At 45.0% G+C, this 22493-nt stretch overlaps 1 protein-coding gene across 2 annotated transcripts in view; it reads left to right on the plus strand.

Moving 5' to 3' along the window:
• Window positions 1-22493, plus strand: part of LOC147729785 (septin-4-like) — a 320572-nt gene that overhangs the window by 181335 nt on the left and 116744 nt on the right. The gene's annotated exons all lie outside the window — the stretch shown is intronic.

A 22493-nucleotide genomic window follows, 5' to 3' on the forward strand; every position in this document is an offset into this window, starting at 1 on the left:
GCAAGGGAAAAAACCTCCATGCGCATCTCAGTCATTTTTGTTCAAAGAAAACAAACTCCCACGTTTTGTGTTTGTTGTCTCTGAGCACTTTAAAGATGGCTCCCACTTGGCAAACCTTCAGAACTGTAAAGGGAGCCGCAAAAGGTCACCTACAGTATGGTGGTTCTCCCCCAAGGGCGCCAATGCCAAAGACATCCATCCCCTGGCAGACTGATGGACTGTCTTCCCAGGTCTAAATTAGTCCCTGAGTCTAATGTGTATAGCCATCAACCACAGATTCAAGCACTGGTCAAACACTTGGGAAATATTTTATGACAGCAAAATGTGATATGAAATAGAATGGGTTACAAGTCCTGAGTTCTGCCTGGAACTGTAACCTGATCCATATAAAAAGTGTACCCCATCTTCTCAGTTGGAGTACTTAATGTTCTATGTGCTAATGGAAACATAAGTGATCTATCCTTTTATACTGTATAGATGTTCACAATCTGATTATCTTATACAACAACCTGGAGACTCAACATGATCCTAGTGGACCAAATCTTCATAAAGAATCCTGTGATATACCCAAATCACAGTTAATTTATTATTCATTTGTGTACTCATTTCTAATAAGACTAATTTACAATTCATGAACATATAGATTAAAAAACACATGACCGACAAACAGTTAGCATTAGACATGGCAAATGATGGAGGCAATGCGGCACTAGTGAACTACCCTGCCGCATTGCCTCCATCATTTGCCATGTCTAATGCTAACTGTTTGTCTGTCATGTGTTTTTAAATCTATATGTTCATGAATTGTAAATTAGTCTCATTAGAAATGAGTACACAAATGAAAAAAGATAAAAAAGTGCTATAAAAAGATACAATTTTTATACTATTTTTGAATAATAAAATGAATAATTCACTAACTACTTGGGTGGTGAGTCTAAATACGGTTGGATGCCATTACCATAATATCGATCTGTGGTTTTTTATATATATCAATATTGTTCGGTAGTTCCTGAATTTTCTACTTGGCTATAGACCGTTCTCAAATTAACTATGTTTCCCTATGTATAGCAAGTGTATTATTAATATATAGGGGTCCCCTTTTCCCAAATTATATACCCAAATCACGCCATAGAACATCTTTTTGCAGCCTGTTCTATATTCCATTTTTTGTGTTACTGCACTTTCTAGTTTTTGGGTCCGAATGTTGAGAACTCCATTGAAGACAATGAAGTGGCATCGGCCTTATAATAACTCATATAAGCCTTCAGCGCCAGCATTCCAATATTTGTCTCTCTGTTTATTTCTTTTTAATTTAGAACATTCCTAAGTGGGTGGAATGTTCTAATATCCTTTTAGCCCTGTGGCTCAGCCTCTAACTCGGGTTCAGGGCATTTAACAACCAGTATAGTCCTCAGCTCCAGGATGAAAAAGCTATATTACAAAACTTTGTCCTGAAAAAGGCTGCTATTTTCCTCTATATCAAGGAAGGTACCCCCTGTCAATGCTTTGAGGTCCAAGAATAAGGGGTAAAGAAGATAAAAATACTCTTATGAAAACTCTTGTCAGACCTGTATACTTTTACTAGTGGCCTGCCTGTGGCTCAACACTTGGGCTGTCCCACAGCAATAAGTCTTTCCATTCCAAGTTGTCCAAAATGCATTGATATTTCTCACAATATTTTTTCATTTGATATTTATTCAACATTTTGTCAAATGTTTAAACAATTTTATGTTTTTTTTGTTCAAAATATCAATCAATACAAACATGTACAATCATTTTCAAATGTCAATGTATGAAAATACATCCAAGTTCATAGAACCTATTTCATGATTGACATAGCCACAAACATATTATTTACAGAAAAAATATATGGTAAGACATAAAAAATTCCTTCTAGTAATTTATTCACACCATCAGACATTCAATCTCACCAACCAGAACTCGCTCTCACAGGCAACAGACTCACACTCAGACAACAATCCTGGGGAAACTTCTATCCAATTATATGACATACTCTATAAATGACCTAGTGGGCTGACTCAATCTCATAATATACCACTATTGTGTTGTCTTTGCAAAGTTTCCCAAAACTCGTCAACGTAAGTTTCTGTGGTTGTATATTACTATAACCTTCATCAGGACCACTCGTAATGGGGAGCTTGCAGGTGAGTGGAATGGCTCCTTATTGGTCTGCAGTGGAGTTTGAATAGTGGTGCAATGGTATCCAACTCCTTATTATGTGAAGGAGTACTACTCCATCTGGTCAATATGATTGGAATGGTCCAGTCTAGTTAACTTAGTCACTCCTCATACTTGTAATTTTTTTATTTTGCATGTTTAGTGTGAGGCTTATATATATATATACTGTCGCCAGTAGTTAGGACATTGTTTCTATTCAAAAAGCATTTTTTCTTTTGCCAATATCTTTGGCACCAGTTGGCAAATCTTCGCAACATTTTCCCAAAAAAAGGTTCACTTACTCTCTTGAAAGTTTCGGGGTCATTCATCAAGTGTGGGCTGAGAAAAAAGAGGGGTCCCAAAACGCGTTTTCCCCATGTTAATTTCCAAAGGAAATTGTATTACAGGCTACAGCTCGAACGTAATTGCACCAAATTTGGCAAAAAAGGTAGGTCTTAGTTCAGAAAGCGACCTTTTTAGGGCTCGGCGACGTCAGCACTTCGTCAGAAGTGGGGCGGAGCTGCCTGTGATGTCCTTCTTGTGAGTGTGAGAAGCTTGCACCACTGCTGCTTGTGATCTCCTTCTTGTGAGTGTGATAAGCGGCAGCAGCGGTGCAAGCTTTTCACACAGAGCGTCTTGCTCTGTTGCTGATGCTGCCTTGGCACAGTACCTGCTGTGAGTGTGTGAGGGAAGCTTGCACCACTGCTGCTTGTGATCTCCTTCTTCCTCATACTCACAAAAAGGACATGTTATGTTATGTTATGGGAATTTGTATAGCGCACGGCTGCCCCAGCCAAGGGGCGTCCCGGCGCTGCGAGCTGACCAGAATGCAGAGTGAAGGTGCACAAAGAAAACAGATTTATTGAAAAAGATGGGTTTTGATGGCCTTTCTAAAGGCTAAGAGGTCATGCATCCCCCGTATGGTTACAGGCAAGCTGTTCCAAAGCTTGGCAGCAAGGAAGCTGAAGGATCGGCCACCAACTCTGGCAAGTCTAGTGCGGGGAATGATCGCTAGATGTTGTCCCTCTGAGCGGAGCGTTCTGCTAGGTGTGTACTCAGACAAAAGGGGACTCAGCAATGGGGGAGAGGCGGTTTTGAGGATCTTGAAGGCTAAACATAGAGCCTTGAACTGGATCCTTTTTCCCACCGGGAGCCAATGCAGTTTTCTTAAGGTTCCTGAGACATCACAGGCAGCAGTGGTGGAAGCTTCCCTTACACGCTCACAACAGGTACTGTGCCAAGGCAGCAGCAGCAACAGAGCATATCTATGTATATCTATATATCTATGTAAGCAGTGGTGCAAGCTTCTCACACTCGCAAGAAGGACATCACAGGCAGCAGCGGTGCAAGCTTCTCACACTCACAAGAAGGAGATCACTGGCAGCAGCGGTGCAAGCTTATCACACTCACAAGAAGGAGATATCAAGCAGCAGTGGTGCAAGCTTGCCTTCTCACACTCACAAGAAGGAGATCACTGGCAGCAGCGGTGCAAGCTTATCACACTCACAAGAAGGAGATCACAAGCAGCAGTGGTGGAAGCTTCCCTTACACATTCACAACAGGTACTGTGCCAAGGCAGCAGCAGCAACAGAGCATATCTATGTATATCTATATATCTATGTAAGCAGTGGTGCAAGCTTCTCACACTCGCAAGAAGGACATCACAGGCAGCAGCGGTGCAAGCTTCTCACACTCACAAGAAGGAGATCACTGGCAGCAGCGGTGCAAGCTTATCACACTCACAAGAAGGAGATCACAAGCAGCAGTGGTGCAAGCTTGCCTTCTCACACTCACAAGAAGGAGATCACTGGCAGCAGCGGTGCAAGCTTATCACACTCACAAGAAGGAGATCACAAGCAGCAGTGGTGGAAGCTTCCCTTACACATTCACAACAGGTACTGTGCCAAGGCAGCAGCAGCAACAGAGCATATCTATGTATATCTATATATCTATGTAAGCAGTGGTGCAAGCTTCTCACACTCGCAAGAAGGACATCACAGGCAGCAGCGGTGCAAGCTTCTCACACTCACAAAAAGGAGATCACTGGCAGCAGCGGTGCAAGCTTATCACACTCACAAGAAGGAGATCAGAAGCAGCAGTGGTGCAAGCTTGCCTTCTCACACTCACAAGAAGGAGATCACAGGCAGCAGCGGTGCAAGCTTCTCACACTTGCAAGAAGGACATCACAGGCAGCAGCGGTGCAAGCTTATCACACCCACACGAAGGACATCACAGGCAGCAGCGGTGCAAGCTTCTCACAGTCACAAGAAGGACATCACTCACAAGAAGGACATCACAGGGAGCAGCGGTGCAAGCTTCTCACACTCACAAGAAAGACATCACAGGCAGCAGTGGTGCAAGCTTCTCACACTCGCAAGAAGGACATCACATGCAGCAGCGGTGCAAGCTTCTCACACTCACAAGAAGGACAACACTCACAAGAAGGACATCACAGGGAGCAGCGGTGCAAGCTTCTCACACTCGCAAGAAGGACATCACAGGCAGCAGCGGTGCAAGCTTCTCACACTCACAAGAAAGACATCACTGGCAGCAGCGGTGCAAGCTTCTCATAGTCACAAGAAGGACATCACTCACAAGAAGGACATCACAGGGAGCAGCGGTGCAAGCTTCTCACACTCACAAGAAAGACATCACAGGCAGCAGTGGTGCAAGCTTCTCACACTCGCAAGAAGGACATCACATGCAGCAGCGGTGCAAGCTTCTCACACTCACAAGAAGGACAACACTCACAAGAAGGACATCACAGGGAGCAGCGGTGCAAGCTTCTCACACTCGCAAGAAGGACATCACAGGCAGCAGCGGTGCAAGCTTCTCACACTCACAAGAAAGACATCACTGGCAGCAGCGGTGCAAGCTTATCACACTCACAAGAAGGACATCACAGGCATCAGCGGTGCAAGCTTCTCACACTCACAAGAAGGACATCACTCACAAGAAGGACATCACAGGGAGCAGCGGTGCAAGCTTCTCACACTCACAAGAAGGACATCACAGGCAGCAGTGGTGCAAGCTTCTCACACTCGCAAGAAGGACATCACAGGCAGCAGCGGTGCAAGCTTCCCTTACACACTCACAGCAGGTACTGTGCCAAGGCAGCAGCAGCAACAGAGCAAGAGTCCCTTACAAAGAATAGGCACAGCACAGAGATGCGCAAAGCAATCTTCTCATACTCACAGGCAGCAGCGGTGCAAGCTTCTCACACTCACAAGAAGGACATCACAGGCAGCATCGGAGCAAGCTTCTCACACTCACAAGAAGGACAACACTCACAAGAAGGACATTACAGGCAGCAGCGGTGCAATCTTCTCACACTCACAAGAAGGACATCACAGGCAGCAGCGGTGCAGGCTCTTCACACTGACAAAAAGGACATCACAGAGTGCAGAGTGCAGATTCATAGTGCAGATTCAGAGTGCAGTTTCAGAGTGCAGTTTCAGAGTGCAGATTCAGATTCAGAGTGCAGAGTGCGAGTGCAGAGTGCGAGTGCTGAGTGCAGATTGAGAGTGCAGAGTGCAGATTGAGAATGCAGAGTGCAGATTCAGAGTGCAGATTCAGAGTGCAGAGTGCAGATTGAGAATGTAGAGTGCAGATTCAGAGTGCAGAGTGCGAGTGCAGAGTGCAGATTGAGAGTGCAGAGTGCAGATTGAGAATGCAGAGTGCAGATTCAGAGTGCAGAGTCCAAATGCAGAGTGCAGATTGAGAGTGCAGATTGAGAATGCAGAGTGCAGATTCAGAGTGCAGAATCAGAGTGCAGATTCAGAGTGCAGATTCAGAGTGCAGAGTGCGAGTGCAGAGTGCAGATTGAGAGTGCAGAGTGCATATTGAGAGTGCAGAGTGCAGATTGAGAGTGCAGAGTGCAGATTGAGAATGCAGAGTGCAGATTCAGAGTGCAGATTCAGAGTGCAGAGCGCAGAATGAGAATGCAGAGTGCAGATTGAGAGTGCAGATTGAGAGTGCAGAGTGCAGATACAGAGTGCAGATTCAGAGTGCAGAGTGCAGTTTGAGAGTGCAGAGTGCAGATTGAGAATGCAGAGTGCAGATTCAGAGTGCAGATGCAGAGTGCAGATTGAGAATGCAGAGTGCAGATTGAGAGTGCAGAGTGCGAGTGCAGAGTGCAGATTGAGAGTGCAGAGTGCAGATTGAGAGTGCAGATTGAGAATGCAGAGTGCAGATTTAGAGTGCAGAGTGCGAGTGCCGAGTGCAGATTGAGAGTGCAGAGTGCAGATTGAGAATGCAGAGTGCAGATTCAGAGTGCAAATTCAGAGTGCAGATTCAGAGTGCAGAGTGCAGATTGAGAATGCAGAGTGCAGATTCAGAGTGCAGAATCAGAGTGCAGAATCAGAGTGCAGATTCAGAGTGCAGATTCAGAGTGCAGAGTGCAGATTGAGAGTGCAGAGTGCAGATTGAGAATGCAGCGTGCAGATTCAGAGTGCAGATTCAGAGTGGAGATTCAGAGTGCAGAGTGCAGATTGAGAATGCAGAGTGCAGATTCAGAGTGCAGAATGCAGATTGAGAGTGCAGAGTGCAGATTGAGAATGCAGAGTGCAGATTCAGAGTGCAGTGAGTGCAGAATTCAGAGTGCAGGGTGCAGATTCAGAGTGAATGAGTGCAGAGTGCGTGAAGAGTAACAGTGAGTGCAGAGTGACTGCAGAGACAGTGTGTAAGGGTGCAGGGTGCACATTGTGTGAGTGTGCAGAATAGACAGTGTGTGACTATGCAGGGTGACATTGGGAGTGTGCGGGTGAGCAGTGTGTGAATGTGTATGGGCAGTGTGTGAGTGTGCAGAAAACACCACACACACATACACCACACACACATACCACACACTCACACCATACACACACCACACACACATACACCACACACACAAACCACACACCTCACTCTCTCAACACCACACACTCGTCACCACTCACCACAACACACTCACCACCACAATCACCCCCCAGGCTCACCCCCACAGACTCACCACCACACACTCACCACTACACAGAAAACAACACACACAACAACACACCCCTAGCCGTCAATGAATGCTTTCACCATGTACGCTTTCACCAAAAAAAAAGTCCACCATGCATCCGTGCCGCTAAACACCCACGCACACAACAAACAATGTCAGTGCAAATTTCACTAAACACACACACACACCAACAGCTGACAGTACACCAGCCACTCTTTCAATTGGTACAATCATCAGCAGCTGCCAGTGCACATTACCATATACAATGCCATTATCTCAAACAAACCCGAGCCCTAATGCATTCCTAATGCTTGTTTTTAAATGGTGTAAATCCGTTCAGTAGTAACTGAGAAATTCAAAAAATAAAAAAATATTGATATCTAAGCACCCAGGAGGGTTCGCAAACCATCCCGAGCATGTGCTCAATTCTGATTGGCTGTCAGCATTGCAAACTAAAATTTGTTGGCAGTCATCTTGTGACTCGGTAACGGAGTCACAAGAAAACAGTAGAAAAAAGGTGAAAAACAAGAAACGGGGGCAGGGTAGAAACACCCTGACCCATAGGCCTGCTCAGTGGGGCCTACTGGGACACCTAGGCCTAATTCACGCTGGATTCATGACTCCGGATGGGTAAAAAACTGAAGCGTGGGCTCCCACGCTTTGTTTTCTATAAGCCCCAGGTGGGCCAGGTCCCGGGGGCAATCAGTAATTAGTTAATTGAATGCGGGGGGCACAAGCCCCCCCACAGCTCCGGTGATCGCCACCTTCCCGGGGCTTTGTTTAAAACAATGCGGTGGGGGGGGTCCTGCCCCCCACGCTGCCCTTGGAACCACCCCCTCCCCGGTGCATTTCTAATTAAGTGCGGGGGCCTTGCGGGACCCCCCAAACCCTAGGGACCGCCAACTCCCCAGGGCTTTCTTTATTAATGTAGGCCTCACGTTACCCCTGAAGCCCTGGGACCACCACCTACCCGGTTCTTTGATTAATTATAGGTGGGGGGGCCCCGTAGGCCCCCCCAAGCCCCGGGGACCACGACCTCCCCAGGGCTTTGTACTTGAAGGGAGGGGGGCCGCGCGGCCCCCCTCCTGGAGCCTTTGATGGCCCTGGGGACCACCCCCAGGGCCGGGTCCTGCTATTTTCTGGGATGCCCACCCCCTGGGACATTGCCGTTTGCTATGGCAGGGCGGGATCACAGCTCCCGCCCTGTAAACTTTGCTTTGCTTCATTGATGCGAGACCCTCTTCAATGAAGCAAAGCAGATTGTTTTTGCACAAGGAGAGCTGCATGTCAGCAGCTCCCCTTGTGCAAAAGCAATTCGGGCGGGACCGTGGGGGCATTGGGGCTCCACCCACGGTCCCCAACCATGAGGCGAGGCCCCGGGGGATGAGGCTACGCAGCCCCTCTCCCCTGCAATAAATAAATAAATATATTTTAAAAAATGAATCGCTGGCCCTGGGGTACATAATTGGCCTGAGGAGGGGGGACACGCGGCCCCACCTCCAAAGAAAAAAATAAAAAATAAAAAGCATCAAAAAAAACTGCCCATGCCCCGGGGATGGGGTCCCCAGGACCAAAAGTAGCCTCGGGAGAGGAGCCACGAGGCCCCCTTCCTGTTTTAATATTTTTAATGTATGCGCCACAGAGCAGCGTTGCAGAGAGGTGTAAAAAGGGACGTGGCCTCGGAACACCTCTGCAACGCAGCTCTGTGGTGCTTACTGGAGGTACCTGGTGGGCTAGTTGGCCCTCAGGGACCCTCAGGATTCAAGGGGACTTAATCCCCCAACTTACAATGCGCCAGGGGACGTGTTTGCACAGTGGTGCAGGGAGGGGGCAGGCCTGATATAACAAGTTAGCAATCCTGCTGTGTGGGACTTAATGGAGGTAATAAAAGGCGTAGTTGGCCCCCAACGTTAACGTTGGGAGCTAACTACCCCTCCTGTTACCTCTGATAAATCCCACACAGTGGGATTGCTAAAAGGTGTTAGTAGGCCACGCTCACCTTTCTCTACCACTCTGCAAACGTGACTGCTATGTTATAGTTTAAATTAGCATTTCAGCAACCTTTGAAATTCACAGAAAAAACTATAGGTTTTAAGGACGTTATAGTTAGAAATTAGCATTTAAAAAACCTTAGAAATTTACTGAAAAAACCATAGGTTTTAGGGACGTTATAGTTAGAAATTAGCATTTAAAAAAACTTATAAATTCACTGAAAAAAACCATAGGTTTCAGGGACATTATAGTTAGTTGGACATTTCACTCGTATAAAACCTGAGAAATTCGGCTGTTATAGTTAGTAGAGCTAACTATAACTCGCACCCCCGCAATGCACTGCTAATGATGTCACATATTACATCACTCATGACATGCTCAGCGACATCACTGATGACATCTCAAATGACATCATCCACGTCATCATCAGATGCACTTCCTCACACCCTAATAAAACCTTTTATACACCCACTCTAAAATATAGACTACCAATATCAAAACCATAGACAGACCAATAGCAGTTAGTACATACCCGCTCAGTGATTCATACTTCTACACACACATCCACCCACTAACCCATACAGTCACTCATACTCGCAGTCATTCATCAATACAGCCACTAATATATCCGCTCATACACCCATATAGACACACACACTGTAACTCACCCAAAGAGTTACTCAAAAACGTAGTCAGTCACCCAAGCAATTTATTACACTGCCATTTACTCACTTATACAGTTATATACACACCTCGTCACTTATTCATACAGAAACGTACTGTCTTTAACAATTAATTACATAAGCACACACTTATCCATGCAGCCACTGTCACAATCACTCACTATCACATATACTCACTTACATACTCCAACACTCACAAATACTGCCTTTCACCTATATAGTTACTTACACATGTGCCACTAACACATACATTCACTCACCAACACAGCTATACATACTCACTCACCCATACACTCCCTAACACACTTACTCATAAATGCATACACCCAGTGAGTCACCCACTCACACATCCATGCAACGAGTCACATCCCCCACCCACACAGACAGGTTCTCAGAAAACAATCATTCTTCAATATACTTTGGCATATATACATAAAACATTCTTTAACTTTTTAGAAACACTCAGTCACTGGATGATGTCATCAGTGATGTCATTTGAGATGTCATCAGTGATATCATCAGTGATGTCACTGAGCATGTCATGAGTGATGTAATATGCGATGTCATCAGCAGTGCATTGCGGGGGCGCGAGTTATAGTTAGCTCTACTAACTATAACGGCCGAATTTCTCAGGTTAATAAAAATAATCTTTTTATTTTATTGAAAGAAATCAACATAAAACAATACAAAGAAAAACGGGTGCAGTAAAAAGCAATATCTGAGATATTTAAAGATGAGCAGCCTAAATTGCTTATAAATACAAGACAATACAGTGGGTCAGAAGCATATACAGATAAATCACGGTCACATTTTCCCATTAGGGCACTACGGTGTCTCATTATTCATAAGGAAAGGGGAAGTGTTGCTAAAAGGTTTACAGAGCAAACCCCTACTCTCATTCCATGGGCCCCATATTTTAGTCTATTTGCCTGGGCATCCCCTGCTTTCATAGACCACCCTCTCCGCTTGCATACACCCATCCATGTCTGACTACCAATAAACATGTCTGGGCCAGACCCCTCCCTTCCATGTTCTGGCTTTGCCACCATACAACCCAGCGAGACCCAAACGTGTTCTGTTCTCGACAGATCCATCGCAGATGTTCAATAGACAAAGCAGAGGGGATGCCTCGATGGGTTTCCGACAAATCGTCAACAAACAGCTGATAATGTGAGACATAGTGACACTATTCTACCCCAATAGCGCTGGAGGACGGGACATTCCCACAAGTGATGTAAAAAATTACTGGTCGAGCCACAACCCTGGGGGGCAGTCTGGGGATCCAAGAAGCCCCATCTGAACAAGTGCGGTACTGGTGTAGTTGGCTCTATAAAGTATTTTAAGCTGCATAGGTTTGAAACGAGAGCGGATATCATCCTCTCGGGGCTAGGCTAGGGCCTCCCTCCAGTCCTCATCGGTCATGTCCCCCACATTGTCCACCCATTTGATGCATATTCTATTGTGAGTTTCAGGTAAGTTATTGAGGATTTTACAATAGGTCAGTGATAAGCCTTTTTCTGGGAGGTAGTCGTCCAAAAGCCTATCTTCTAAAGGCTAGGAAACAGGTGAGTCGGAGCCCTTGGGAATACTTTATATAATGCACTTCTTGCCTGAAGATATCTAAAGGTTTCCCCCTCGTGCAACTGATACTGTGCTTGTAGCTCCCCAAACGGGACAACCCTGCCCTTTGCCCACATGTCCACTACTGTGGTGAGACCGATCAGGTCCCATTTGTCAAATCCCTGCTGTTTTGAAAGCATACCCAAGTGGCAGGACTCCAGCAGTGGAGTGACCCGTGTAATATTACCCTTCCAGCCTAAGGCAGCAGTTGCCGCATGCCAGATGGAAACCGTAGTAGAAGTCGGGGTAAATTTAGGTGCGTATCTTGTCCTTCCATATAGCGCCCTCAGATGATTGTCAGCAACCATATTATATCTGTCCATTCTGTATGCTGGGTCAGTAATGGCACCATAGGTCCAATGATTAAGGACCATTAACTGTGAGGGTCAATAGTATAATCTGATGGCCGGCAAGACGATACCCCCATCATACCAGCTTTTTGTGAGTTTGTTATGAGCGATTTGGGGCGTGAAATTGTTCCAAAGTAGAGTGCGCACTTCGGAATCAACTGACTGAAAATAGTGAGGTGGGATTGAATATGGCGTATTCTGTATGGCGTAAAGGAAATGGGGAAGTGCCATTATTTTGTAAAGGGGGGCCATGGCTAACAACATAAGAGGTAGTGGTTTCCAATGTTGTACATCGGTCCAGAGACAATGTAAAGGAGGTAGGATATCCCTTGGTAGAAAATCTCTACGTCTCTCGTGATATATATGTGCCCAGATATCGGAAACCGCCTGTGACTATGGTGGCATCACAACCTGTGGGGGGAACCGGGGGAATTTCTCAGGTTTTGTACCAGGGAAATATCCAACTAACTATAACGTCCCTGAAACATATGTTTTTTTCAGTGATTTTGTAAGGTTTTCTAAATGCTAATTTCTAACTATAACTGTCCCTAAAACTTATGTTTTTTTCAGTGAATATATTACTTCCAACCTTCATTTTTAAGCAATCCTGCTTTTGTGAAAAAAACGAATGCAAACTACAAGTTTCTTGGTACAGTTAAATTTTTTATTTCGTCCTTACACCACCGCCATGACGCTTTTCGGCCTGAACAGGCCTTGATCACATGACGTGTCTGCAGAGACCATTTACATTTTTAAAGTGCTAGGTGCATACACACGTGCCTTGTCTCTACTATAAACAGATAATATATACTCATTAAAGCTTTATGCCTGATTTACAACTCTAAACCTAGAGATAATGTGCATTAATTCAATTGTGGAATAAATACCTTACACAGTTAAAATAATTGTTATACAAACAATTTAAATAACTTTACAGCGTAAAAATTTATATTAGAACACAACAGGGTGCATATGTTTGTATTTGTTATTTGCACATTATCAGAGATACAGTTCATGTGGCTACTTGATCTGCGTAGTTGTACCACTCTCTCCCTGGGGGACCTATCTCTTAATACTTATTTAATAATAATTGAGATGTTCATTATCTTGCTAATCATGCTAGCTGTGATTAAAGCCCAAGTGGGCCTGATCCCGTATCTTCTCTTTTGTATGGTCTGGAAATAAAGTGCTACTTTGCAAATAGTGCCACCACAATGAACATTTCCTGTTCATAAAGTGCTAGAAAATTTATAAAAATGAAAGGTCTTTTATTAATAAAATCTCATGGGACTTAGTGAATTGCTTGTAAGGGACATGTCTATCTAGCAGGCGCTTATATATTATTGTTTTTTGGGATTATAAACACGTAAACAAAATCCTCACTTGAGTTGTGGCCCTGAGGTGTCTTGGTGTCCAGTTCAATTATATATGGAGTTTCAGTTTTCTTAAGAGAGCTTCCCAGTTGCCCCCTCGTCTTAAAGCCGATACTGCATCCACTACAAAATATTTTAGATGTTCCAAGTTATTGCTGTGGATGTCTTTAAAGTGCTGTGCAACCTGGTAGGCAGGTCCGGATTTGTGATGGCCATTAAGTGTTGGAGTATTCTCTTGTGGACCTGCAACTTTGTGCTACCCACATATTGCAGCCCACAAGAGCATTCCAGAACATAAACTCCATACTCCGTTTTACACGTTGATAGGAATCGTGTCTTCCTTGAATGGAGTGTTGTAGGTCTTTTTGTTAACGCCAAACCTACATGTCCGTCAACTTGTGCATTTCACCAACCCTTTCCTTGATGACAACCAGTTTGTATTTGTTCTGACCTCTGGACTACAACACTCCTTAGCACACGTAAAATTACAGTATAGCTTGTATATACCAGTGTTTCCACCAATTGTCACAATGTAATAGAAATGAGTTCTTGTCCTTGTACTTCAGTTTCAAATTTATTCTGTGCAACCTGGTCTGCTGTGCTTGTTTTAATTTCAGCCCCCGGGTGGCCTAGGTCCTAGGGACAAGTGTGAGTTACACAAAAGGAAAGGGGTGTATGTGTCCCCACCTCCCCATTAGCAGTTTAAAGCCCCGGGGACCACCTCCTCCCTGGGGGTTATTTAAAGAAATAATAGGAGAGGGGCCCGTGGCCCTCCTCCTTTGGCCTTTAAAAGCCTTGGGGACCACCACCTCCCTGGGGCATGTGAGCATAAAAAAGGGGGTCTGTGTAGACCCCACCTCCAATGTATAAAATTGCCTTGGGGCCCACACCCTCCCTGGGGCACAAAATAACTAAGTAGGGGGAGAGGGGCTGTGCAGACATCACCCCAGGCTCCATGGACCAACACCTCCCTGTGGCATATGTTGAAGTAAAGTGCATGCGATCCTCTCCCAGGCCGTTTTTGGACCCATGAATCACCACCTCCCTGGTGCTGGCCCTATTTACACTAAAGGATGGGTGCCACATGGTCCCCCTCATGGTGCCATTAAAGGCTCTGGGGACGACCCTCCCCCAGGGCCTGCTCCCTATTTCCAGAGGTGCCCACCCTCAGAAGATAGCAGTTTACTTACGCTTGGGGGGAGCATTGCCTGCTCCTGCCAAGCGAGACCAAGCCCTCTCCCAGCTAACAGGAGCAGAAAAGCTCATTGATCGCACATGCAGTGCAGTGAGCAGCATTATTTGCTGCCCCCTACATGTGGGAACAATGCCTCCTACTGCTGGAGTTGGTGAGCCAGCAGGGACTGCTGTGGCATTGAGGCTCCCCCACAGTCCCCAATGCTGCAGACTGGGTGCCCTGGATTGACTCCAGGGAGCTCAGCATCAAGAGGCCAGGCATCAGGGTATGGGGTCCAGAGTCAAAATCTGCCTGAGAAGGGAGCCCCTCCCCTTTACTTCATTAACAAAAGCGGAAATACCCCTGTTTGGTGGAGACTCACCTCTTTGTAGACTTGTTAGCTTCTCTTGATGTGGAACAGGCGCAGTGCTGAAATTACTTGCACACAAGGTCACTGAAGACATTACCTGGTGGTCGTTTACGCAGATGTAGCATAGAAAACGCACTAGATATTTACCCAACTTGGTAGCAATTAATAATTAACCAGTAGAAACTACTCCATTTGGGTAGATATTTTTGGCAGAGCTGTGGACTCTTCTTGGGGAAAAAAGGGTCAGTTTTGGCACTGATACTCATTTCACAGAAACTAAAGTTCACTGGGAAGCACTTCGAAATATAACACAGCCGGCACCCCAGTTGAAGCTCCACTCACAAAATCAGTCAGACACCTACACAGCTACTCATGTACTCTCCCACGACCCATACAGCTACTCACACGTCCAGTCACTGACTCATACAGCCACTCACACACCCACTCAGACCCATACAGCCGCTCACGCACCCACTCACAGACCCATAAAGCCACTCACACACCCACTCACTGACCCATACAGCTACTCACTGACCTTTACAGCCACTCACACACCCAGTCTCAAAGGCTACAGGTTTCATATGGGAAATAACATTTAAAAAACCCTAGAAATCCCCTAAAAAAAAATATTACAGGGAAGTTATAGTTAGGAAATAACATTAAAAACGTAGAATTTACTGAAAAAAACAAATGTTACAGGGACAGGAAATAGAATTTAAAAACCTCAGAAATTTACTGAAAAAAACAAAGCTAACAGATGTAAAAGTTAGGCTCAAATTTTACTCATACAAACCAGTGAAATTCAGCAGTTATAGTTACGTGAGATAGCTACAACTTACACCCCTCACAATGCACTGCTTATGAACTCACATACTACATCACTCATGCATGTCATGGTTAGTAAACATCACTCATGAGATCTTGAATGACATCACTGATTACATCATCCATGGAACCACTCACACATCCACTCAAACACTCTCACACACCCAAACAAATCCTCACACAGGCACCCAACCACTCACATAACTATACAACCACTCACATACCAACTCACACACCTATACAACCACTCACAAACCCACCCAAAGGCCCATACAACCACACCCACATCCACACAACCACTCACACACCTACTTACACACCCACAAAACCACTGACACCTATTCAAGCACTCACACAACCACTCACAACCCACACAAAAACACACACCCATACAACTCACATTTACATACAGAACTCTCACACCCAAACAGCTACTCAGACCCTAATCACATACCAATACAGACATTAATTCAATCCCTCTCACACACCCATACAACCACTCACACACCCATATACCCACTCACACACCCAATCACACACTCAGAAAATCACTCAAAGACCTATGCCACTCACATATATTCTGACATGTATACAGCCGCGAACACATCCAGTGACAGATCCATACAGCCACTCGCACAACCATACAGCCACTCAGACACACACACACACTGAAACAGTCATAAAGCCACTCAGATGTGGAGAAGTGTGGCTCACTGGTTAGAGCAGGCAGACCCTGAAGCAGAGGTCAGACCCGGGGCCGGGGTTCAATTCCCAACGCGGCAGGGTCTTGAGCTCAAATGTCCACGGACTCGATAATTCTCTCTTCGGTGCCTGACCTAATCATGGGGTCACACTCTGCAACTCTGGGCATTAAGCTTGCTTAATCTCCACAACGGCCCCCTGCGGCGGGATGCCTAGCTTTCACCTTGGGGATGCCCGTTAGGGGCTATCTCACAGGGAAAAGCCAGGACGGGTTCCCAAAGCAAGCGCCGAGATGCCTCCGGGTAGTCGAGCGCTATATAAGAACATACAAAAAAAAAAAAAAAAGATGACATATGTTAGAAACAGTATCACTCATTAGTAGTACAGTAAGAATAGTAATTTGGCTTATGCTGTAGTATATATCGTTAAGTCTCAGAAACGTTTATAAAACAGTTACACTCACTGGATGATGCCATCATTGATGTAATTTGAGATGTCATCAGTGATGTCACTGACCCTGTTATGAGTGCTGTAATATGTGAGGTCATAAGCAGTGCACTGCGGGGGACGTACGTTTTAGTTAGCTCAGGTACTGTTGGATTTCGCTGGTTTTGCACGAGTGAAATCTGAGCCTAACTATAATGATCTTGTAACCTTTGTTTTTTTCCAAGCGAATATATATATATATATATATATATGTGGGAATTTTACACAGGTAGTGGAAGATAATTGAACTGTGAGTAGATGACATGAATCTCATGCTGGAAGTTTACCAAATGCAACAGGGTACTCAAAATGAAAATGCATCACAAAGAGAGAACATTGGACATGCAGCAAATATAGCTGCAGAGGAAAACTTGAACATCATGAGTAATGACCCTATATCGTTTAGACCAACCTCAAGATTAACCCCAATAACAATTAGAGACTCGATTGACATTTACAATGAATTGGTGATACATTATTTGAAACATTTGTGTACGAAAATTCACTCTAAATATAATAAATTTTCACAGCAGCAAAAAGACTATCATGCATTGGTCAATAAGTTAGCGAATAACTCTAACTGTATTGTATGTAATGCAGACAAGGGTGGAAATGTAGTACTGTGGGGAAGGCAACAATACCTTATGGAAGCATATAAACAACTGAATAACCGACAAAACTATGTAAAAATAGAAGAGTCGATCATGCTTAACAGCCACTTGATATATAATTGTAAACTGTCAGAATGGTATATGCAGGGCCTCCTGAAAAAAGATGAAATGTCATGTCTCAAGATAGACAAGCCTGTTACACCAGTCATGTACTTGATACCTAAAGTACATAAGGATCAAAAAAATCCACCTGGTCGCTCAATAATCTCTGCGATTCAAAGTGCTTTTACCAATACATCAAAATATATCGATTCATTCCTATGCCCACTTACTAAATCACTTACCTCATATCCAAGATAATGGGGATTTTTTGAAAAGGGTTTATGATCTCCCATGGGAAGAGGATTACCTACTAGCAACCAATGATGTAACTAGCTTATACACAAGTATACGACACAAAGATGGCCTCAATGCGGTTAGTTACTTTTTAGGTAGTAGACCAGTAAAATATTGGGCACATACACAAATGCTTGAGGAAATGACTACGATATGTCTACAAAATAATTACTTCCTCTTCAATGGGGAATTATTCCATCAAGTCTGTGGTACTGTGATGGGCACCTGCTTCGCCCCCAGCTTTGCTAATTTGCATATGGGCTGGTGGGAGGAGCAGGTAGTCCGGAAGCAGTACCCAGACATTTGGCAGACAAACATCATGCATTGGAGTAGGTTTATTGATGACCTCTTCATTGTATGGAAAGGCACAGAAATGCAATTGGTCAACTTCATTAAGGCTTTGCAACATAATGAGGTAAATCTAAAGTTTACCAGCAATATAAGTAAAACTGAGGTCAATTTTTTGGACCTAACGGTCTATATTCAAGACGGTAAACTAGAAACATCACTCTACCGGAAGCCAACAGCGGGCCAAAAGTTGTTGCACGCGAACAGTTTCCATCCACTGAACCTGATTCGCAGTATCCCGTATGGGGAGAGTTTACGAACCATATGTGATTGCAGTAATAACAGTACATGTGATGATGCCCTTGACAATCTGAGTAAACGCTTCAAAGCGAGAGGATACACAACAGAGTGTGTCACCTTAGCAGTTACAAAAGCGAAGAAAAAACCTAGAGAGGAAATTCTTTTTGGAAAAAGCAACAGTACGTAAAGAAAAGAGAATGAAAATAAAAGTATCTGCAGAATGATAACTACTTACAATACCCAACACAATCAGGTTAGAAGTATTTTAAACAAAATTGGCACTTAATACGAAGTGACCCAATTCTGGGGAAAATTGTCACTAAAAAACCTCAATTGACATTTCGTAAAGCTAGGTGCTTTAAGCAGATGATGGTAAGCAATACTTTCAAAACTCCACTTCCTAAAATACCAGCGAAGTTGTGGCTTACTAAAAAAGAGGGTTTTTTGAAGTGCCAGAAGTGCAAGGCATGCATTCATGGCAAAAACACCTCTACTTACTCGTCAAACCTCTCAAGTAGGAAATTTAAAATCAAAGGGCATTTTCACTGCAAAACTGACCATGCTGTCTACGTGCTCATATGCCCATGTGGCTTGAAGTACGTAGGCAGTGTTCTGATGCCGACCGACCCAACACCGCAGGAGTGAAGAACATCCCAATCCTCTCCCGTCGCCGTGACCCCCCAACACCCGCAATCAAACCGGGTGGTGGAGAACACGACACCGGGAGAAGGTGGGTAACAAAACAAGGGAACCCAAGGTCTTGGGGAACAAGCTCGTCTTCTCTGGTTTCTTGGTAGCTGACAACTTGACTCAGACGAGACCGCTATAAATGAAAAAAGGGGACAAGATTAAACACACCCCTACTAATATTACCAGTGCCAAGTACACACACGAACCACCGACCTCCCTGCTTACCCCAGTTAACAAACAGGAGTGGCTTGTTACGAAACAGGATTTCTTCAAACGAACTCATATTGGTTGTTTCTTGCGTAACCCCAGATCAACCACGCCCCCTCGGGAAACACCGAGAATGTCAGAGGAGGTGGAATACACAAACATAAGACAAAAAGGGACAGGGGAAAAAAGGCATCAAGGGAATCCGAAAGACACATAAAAAAACCTGGAATCGGATAAAAAACACGAAGGTGGCACATGAAAACGGCCGTTATTCAGCTCCTTCGTGAAACCACCCAAACAACATACAACAATGTGGTTCGGATACAAAAAAGGGGTAAATAACGGGACGCTAGAACTCAAGGAAACGCAGCCGCGGATCCAGAACGTCACCGTAGATCAAAAACAGGTCCTCAGTAAGGGTTCAGCAACACCCAAGGGAATAAGAAACAGGGTAACAGGGAAAAAAGGGAATCAACACCCAGCTCTTGAAAAGACCGCTGGAACAAAGCTCGAAGGAAAGGGAACAAGGTAGAACAACAGGAACAGGAAACACACGGCAAGGGACCATTGTAGAAACCAAGCACCTGTTTCCTGTTGGTCGCCTCCTTTTAAAGCGAGCCCTAGGGAGCATCCATAAATTTGCATATGCACTTGGCACCTTAAGCTAAAACCAATGAACGGGAAACTAGACAGAAGGCACCAGGCCCCCCTGAACCCCAACAGTACCCCCCCCACGAAAGCCTTCCTACTGGCCTAGGTTTCCCAGGGTGCAGGCGATGAAACAGACGAATCAGCCGGGCAGCACGCACCCTACTTGCCGGAACCCAAGAACGGTCCTCTGGGGGATATCCCTTCCAATCAATAAGATAATGCAGCTGTCCCTTCATCCCCTTGGAATCCAATACAGTTTTAACCTCGTACTCCACGTTATCATCAATCAAAACAGGAGGAGGAGGTGGCAACTCTTGAGATGTGATGACATACGGTTTCAACAAAGAGGTATGAAAGACAGGATGAATACTATACTCAGCTGGTAAAGTCAACCTAATCGCAACTGGATTCACCACCTTCTGGACAGGAAAGGGACCCACAAACCGAGGCTGTAACTTTCTTGGACCCAGCAACTTCAGATTCTTCGTTGCTAGCCAAACCCTATCCCCTACTGCATACAGAGGAGCTGGCCGTCTATGCCTGTCTGCCTGTACCTTCATGGCCTTCTTGGACTCAATTAGTTGCTGTTGGGCTTTCTTCCAGATACCAATCAAACCCCTACTCAGGGAATCCACTGCTGGCACCCTCTCAGATGGCTGAATAGGAATTGTCTTGAGATGGATCTCCATCGAACAATAAAACGGTGACATACCTATTTCTGAGTGCATGCTGTTATTATATGCAAACTCAGCCACAGGAAGGGCTTGTACCCAACTGCCCGTCAGTGACGTTAGCAGACAGCGCAAATACTGCTCCATGGTTTGATTGGTGTGTTCTGTTTGCCCGTCGCTTTGTGGATGGTAAGCTGTTGACAAACGTACCTACATCCTTAATGACCGACACAGGGCAGTCCAAAAATGTGAAACAAACTGTGACCCTCTATCTGAAACAATAGCAGTAGGCACCCCATGCAATCAGATTACTTGGGCCATAAACACATCAGCCAATTCTCTGGACGTAGGTAACCCTGGCAAGGGAACGAAGTGTGCCATTTTAGTGAATAGATCCACTACAACCAAAATGGCCGTAAATCCTGAATAAAGCGGCAAATTGGTCACAAAGTCCATACTGACCGAATGCCAGGGGGAGGGAGGCACTGGCAAAGGGTGCAACAACCAAGATGGAGACATGTGCGAGGACTTACTAACAGCACACACCGGGCAAGAGGCCACGAATACCTGTACATCATGGGCCAGAGACTTCCAACAAAACCAACGCATACACAGCTCTTTGGTCTTATTGACCCCAGGATGCCCAACCAAGGACGATGAATGACAGTATGTAAGAACCAGTGTATGCAACTCAGGGGGCACAAACAACTTCTCTGCCTGATACAACAACCCATCCTTCAACGTAAACCCAGGTTCCAACAGCCACGGAGCCAGATCCAACTGTTTCATTTCATCCTGCACTTTAGCCATAAAGTCATCTATGGAGGCACAACCAACGATCTTATCACTGGGGATCATAAAACAAGACTCTTCTGCCCTCTCTCCCTGTGACCGATCCGCATAAATCCGAGATAATGCATCAGACTTCCCCTGTTGAGCAGCTGGCCTATACGTGATGGTAAAATCGTGTTCGTTAAAAAATAGCACCCATCTCATTTGTCTGGGAGTCAAAGCCCTAGCGGACCGGAAGAACTCCAAGTTCTTATGATCCGTATAGATAGTAATGGGGTGACGAGCCCCCCAAAGGTAATGGCGCCATTCTTCAAAAGACAGCTTTATGGCCAATAGCTCCCTCTCGGCCACCGTATAATTCTGCTCAGCCGGTAGTAGTTTCTTTGAAAAGAACGCAATCGGATGCATCATTCCAGATTCACTGTCACGCTGAGACAACACGCCCCCAACTGCTAGCTGGGACGCATTCGCCTCTACATAAAACGGAAGGGCAGGATCAGGATGCATCAACACAGAAGCAGATGTAAAAAGCCTGATTAAACTTTCCAAAGCCAACTGTGCTGCAGGCGTCCAATCAAACACCACTCCCTTCTTCAACAATGCCGTCATGGGCGAAACAATATCAGAGAAGTGACTGATAAAACGCCTGTAGAAGTTGGCAAAACCAAGTAGCACCTGTACATCCTTAACACATGTGGGTGTGGGCCAGTTGACAATAGCTTCAATCTTCCGGGGATCCATCTTAATACCATCCGCAGAAATCAAGAATCCCAAAAACTCAACATGTGTCGCACCAAATGTGCATTTATCCAGCTTGACATATAAACGTGTTCCAACAACTTAGACAAAACCTGCGAAACATGAGCATCATGTTCCTCAAAGGACTGGGAAAAAACCAAAATGTCATCAATGTAAACAATCACACTGATATCCAAAAACTCACGCAAAACCTCATTAATAAAACACTGAAAAGCGGCAGGGGCGTTACACAAACCAAAAGGCATAACACAATACTCAAACAAACCAAACTTGGTACGGAACGCCGTTTTCCATTCGTCGTCCTCTCGGACGCGAACGAGATGGTTAGCACCTCTTAAATCAAGCTTTGTGAACACCTTGGCATGTCGCAGCTGATCTAATAACACCGGTA

This window comes from Lissotriton vulgaris, chromosome 2_1 (genome assembly GCF_964263255.1).
Source record: "Lissotriton vulgaris chromosome 2_1, aLisVul1.2, whole genome shotgun sequence".
In the NCBI taxonomy this organism is placed as follows: domain Eukaryota; kingdom Metazoa; phylum Chordata; class Amphibia; order Caudata; family Salamandridae; genus Lissotriton; species Lissotriton vulgaris.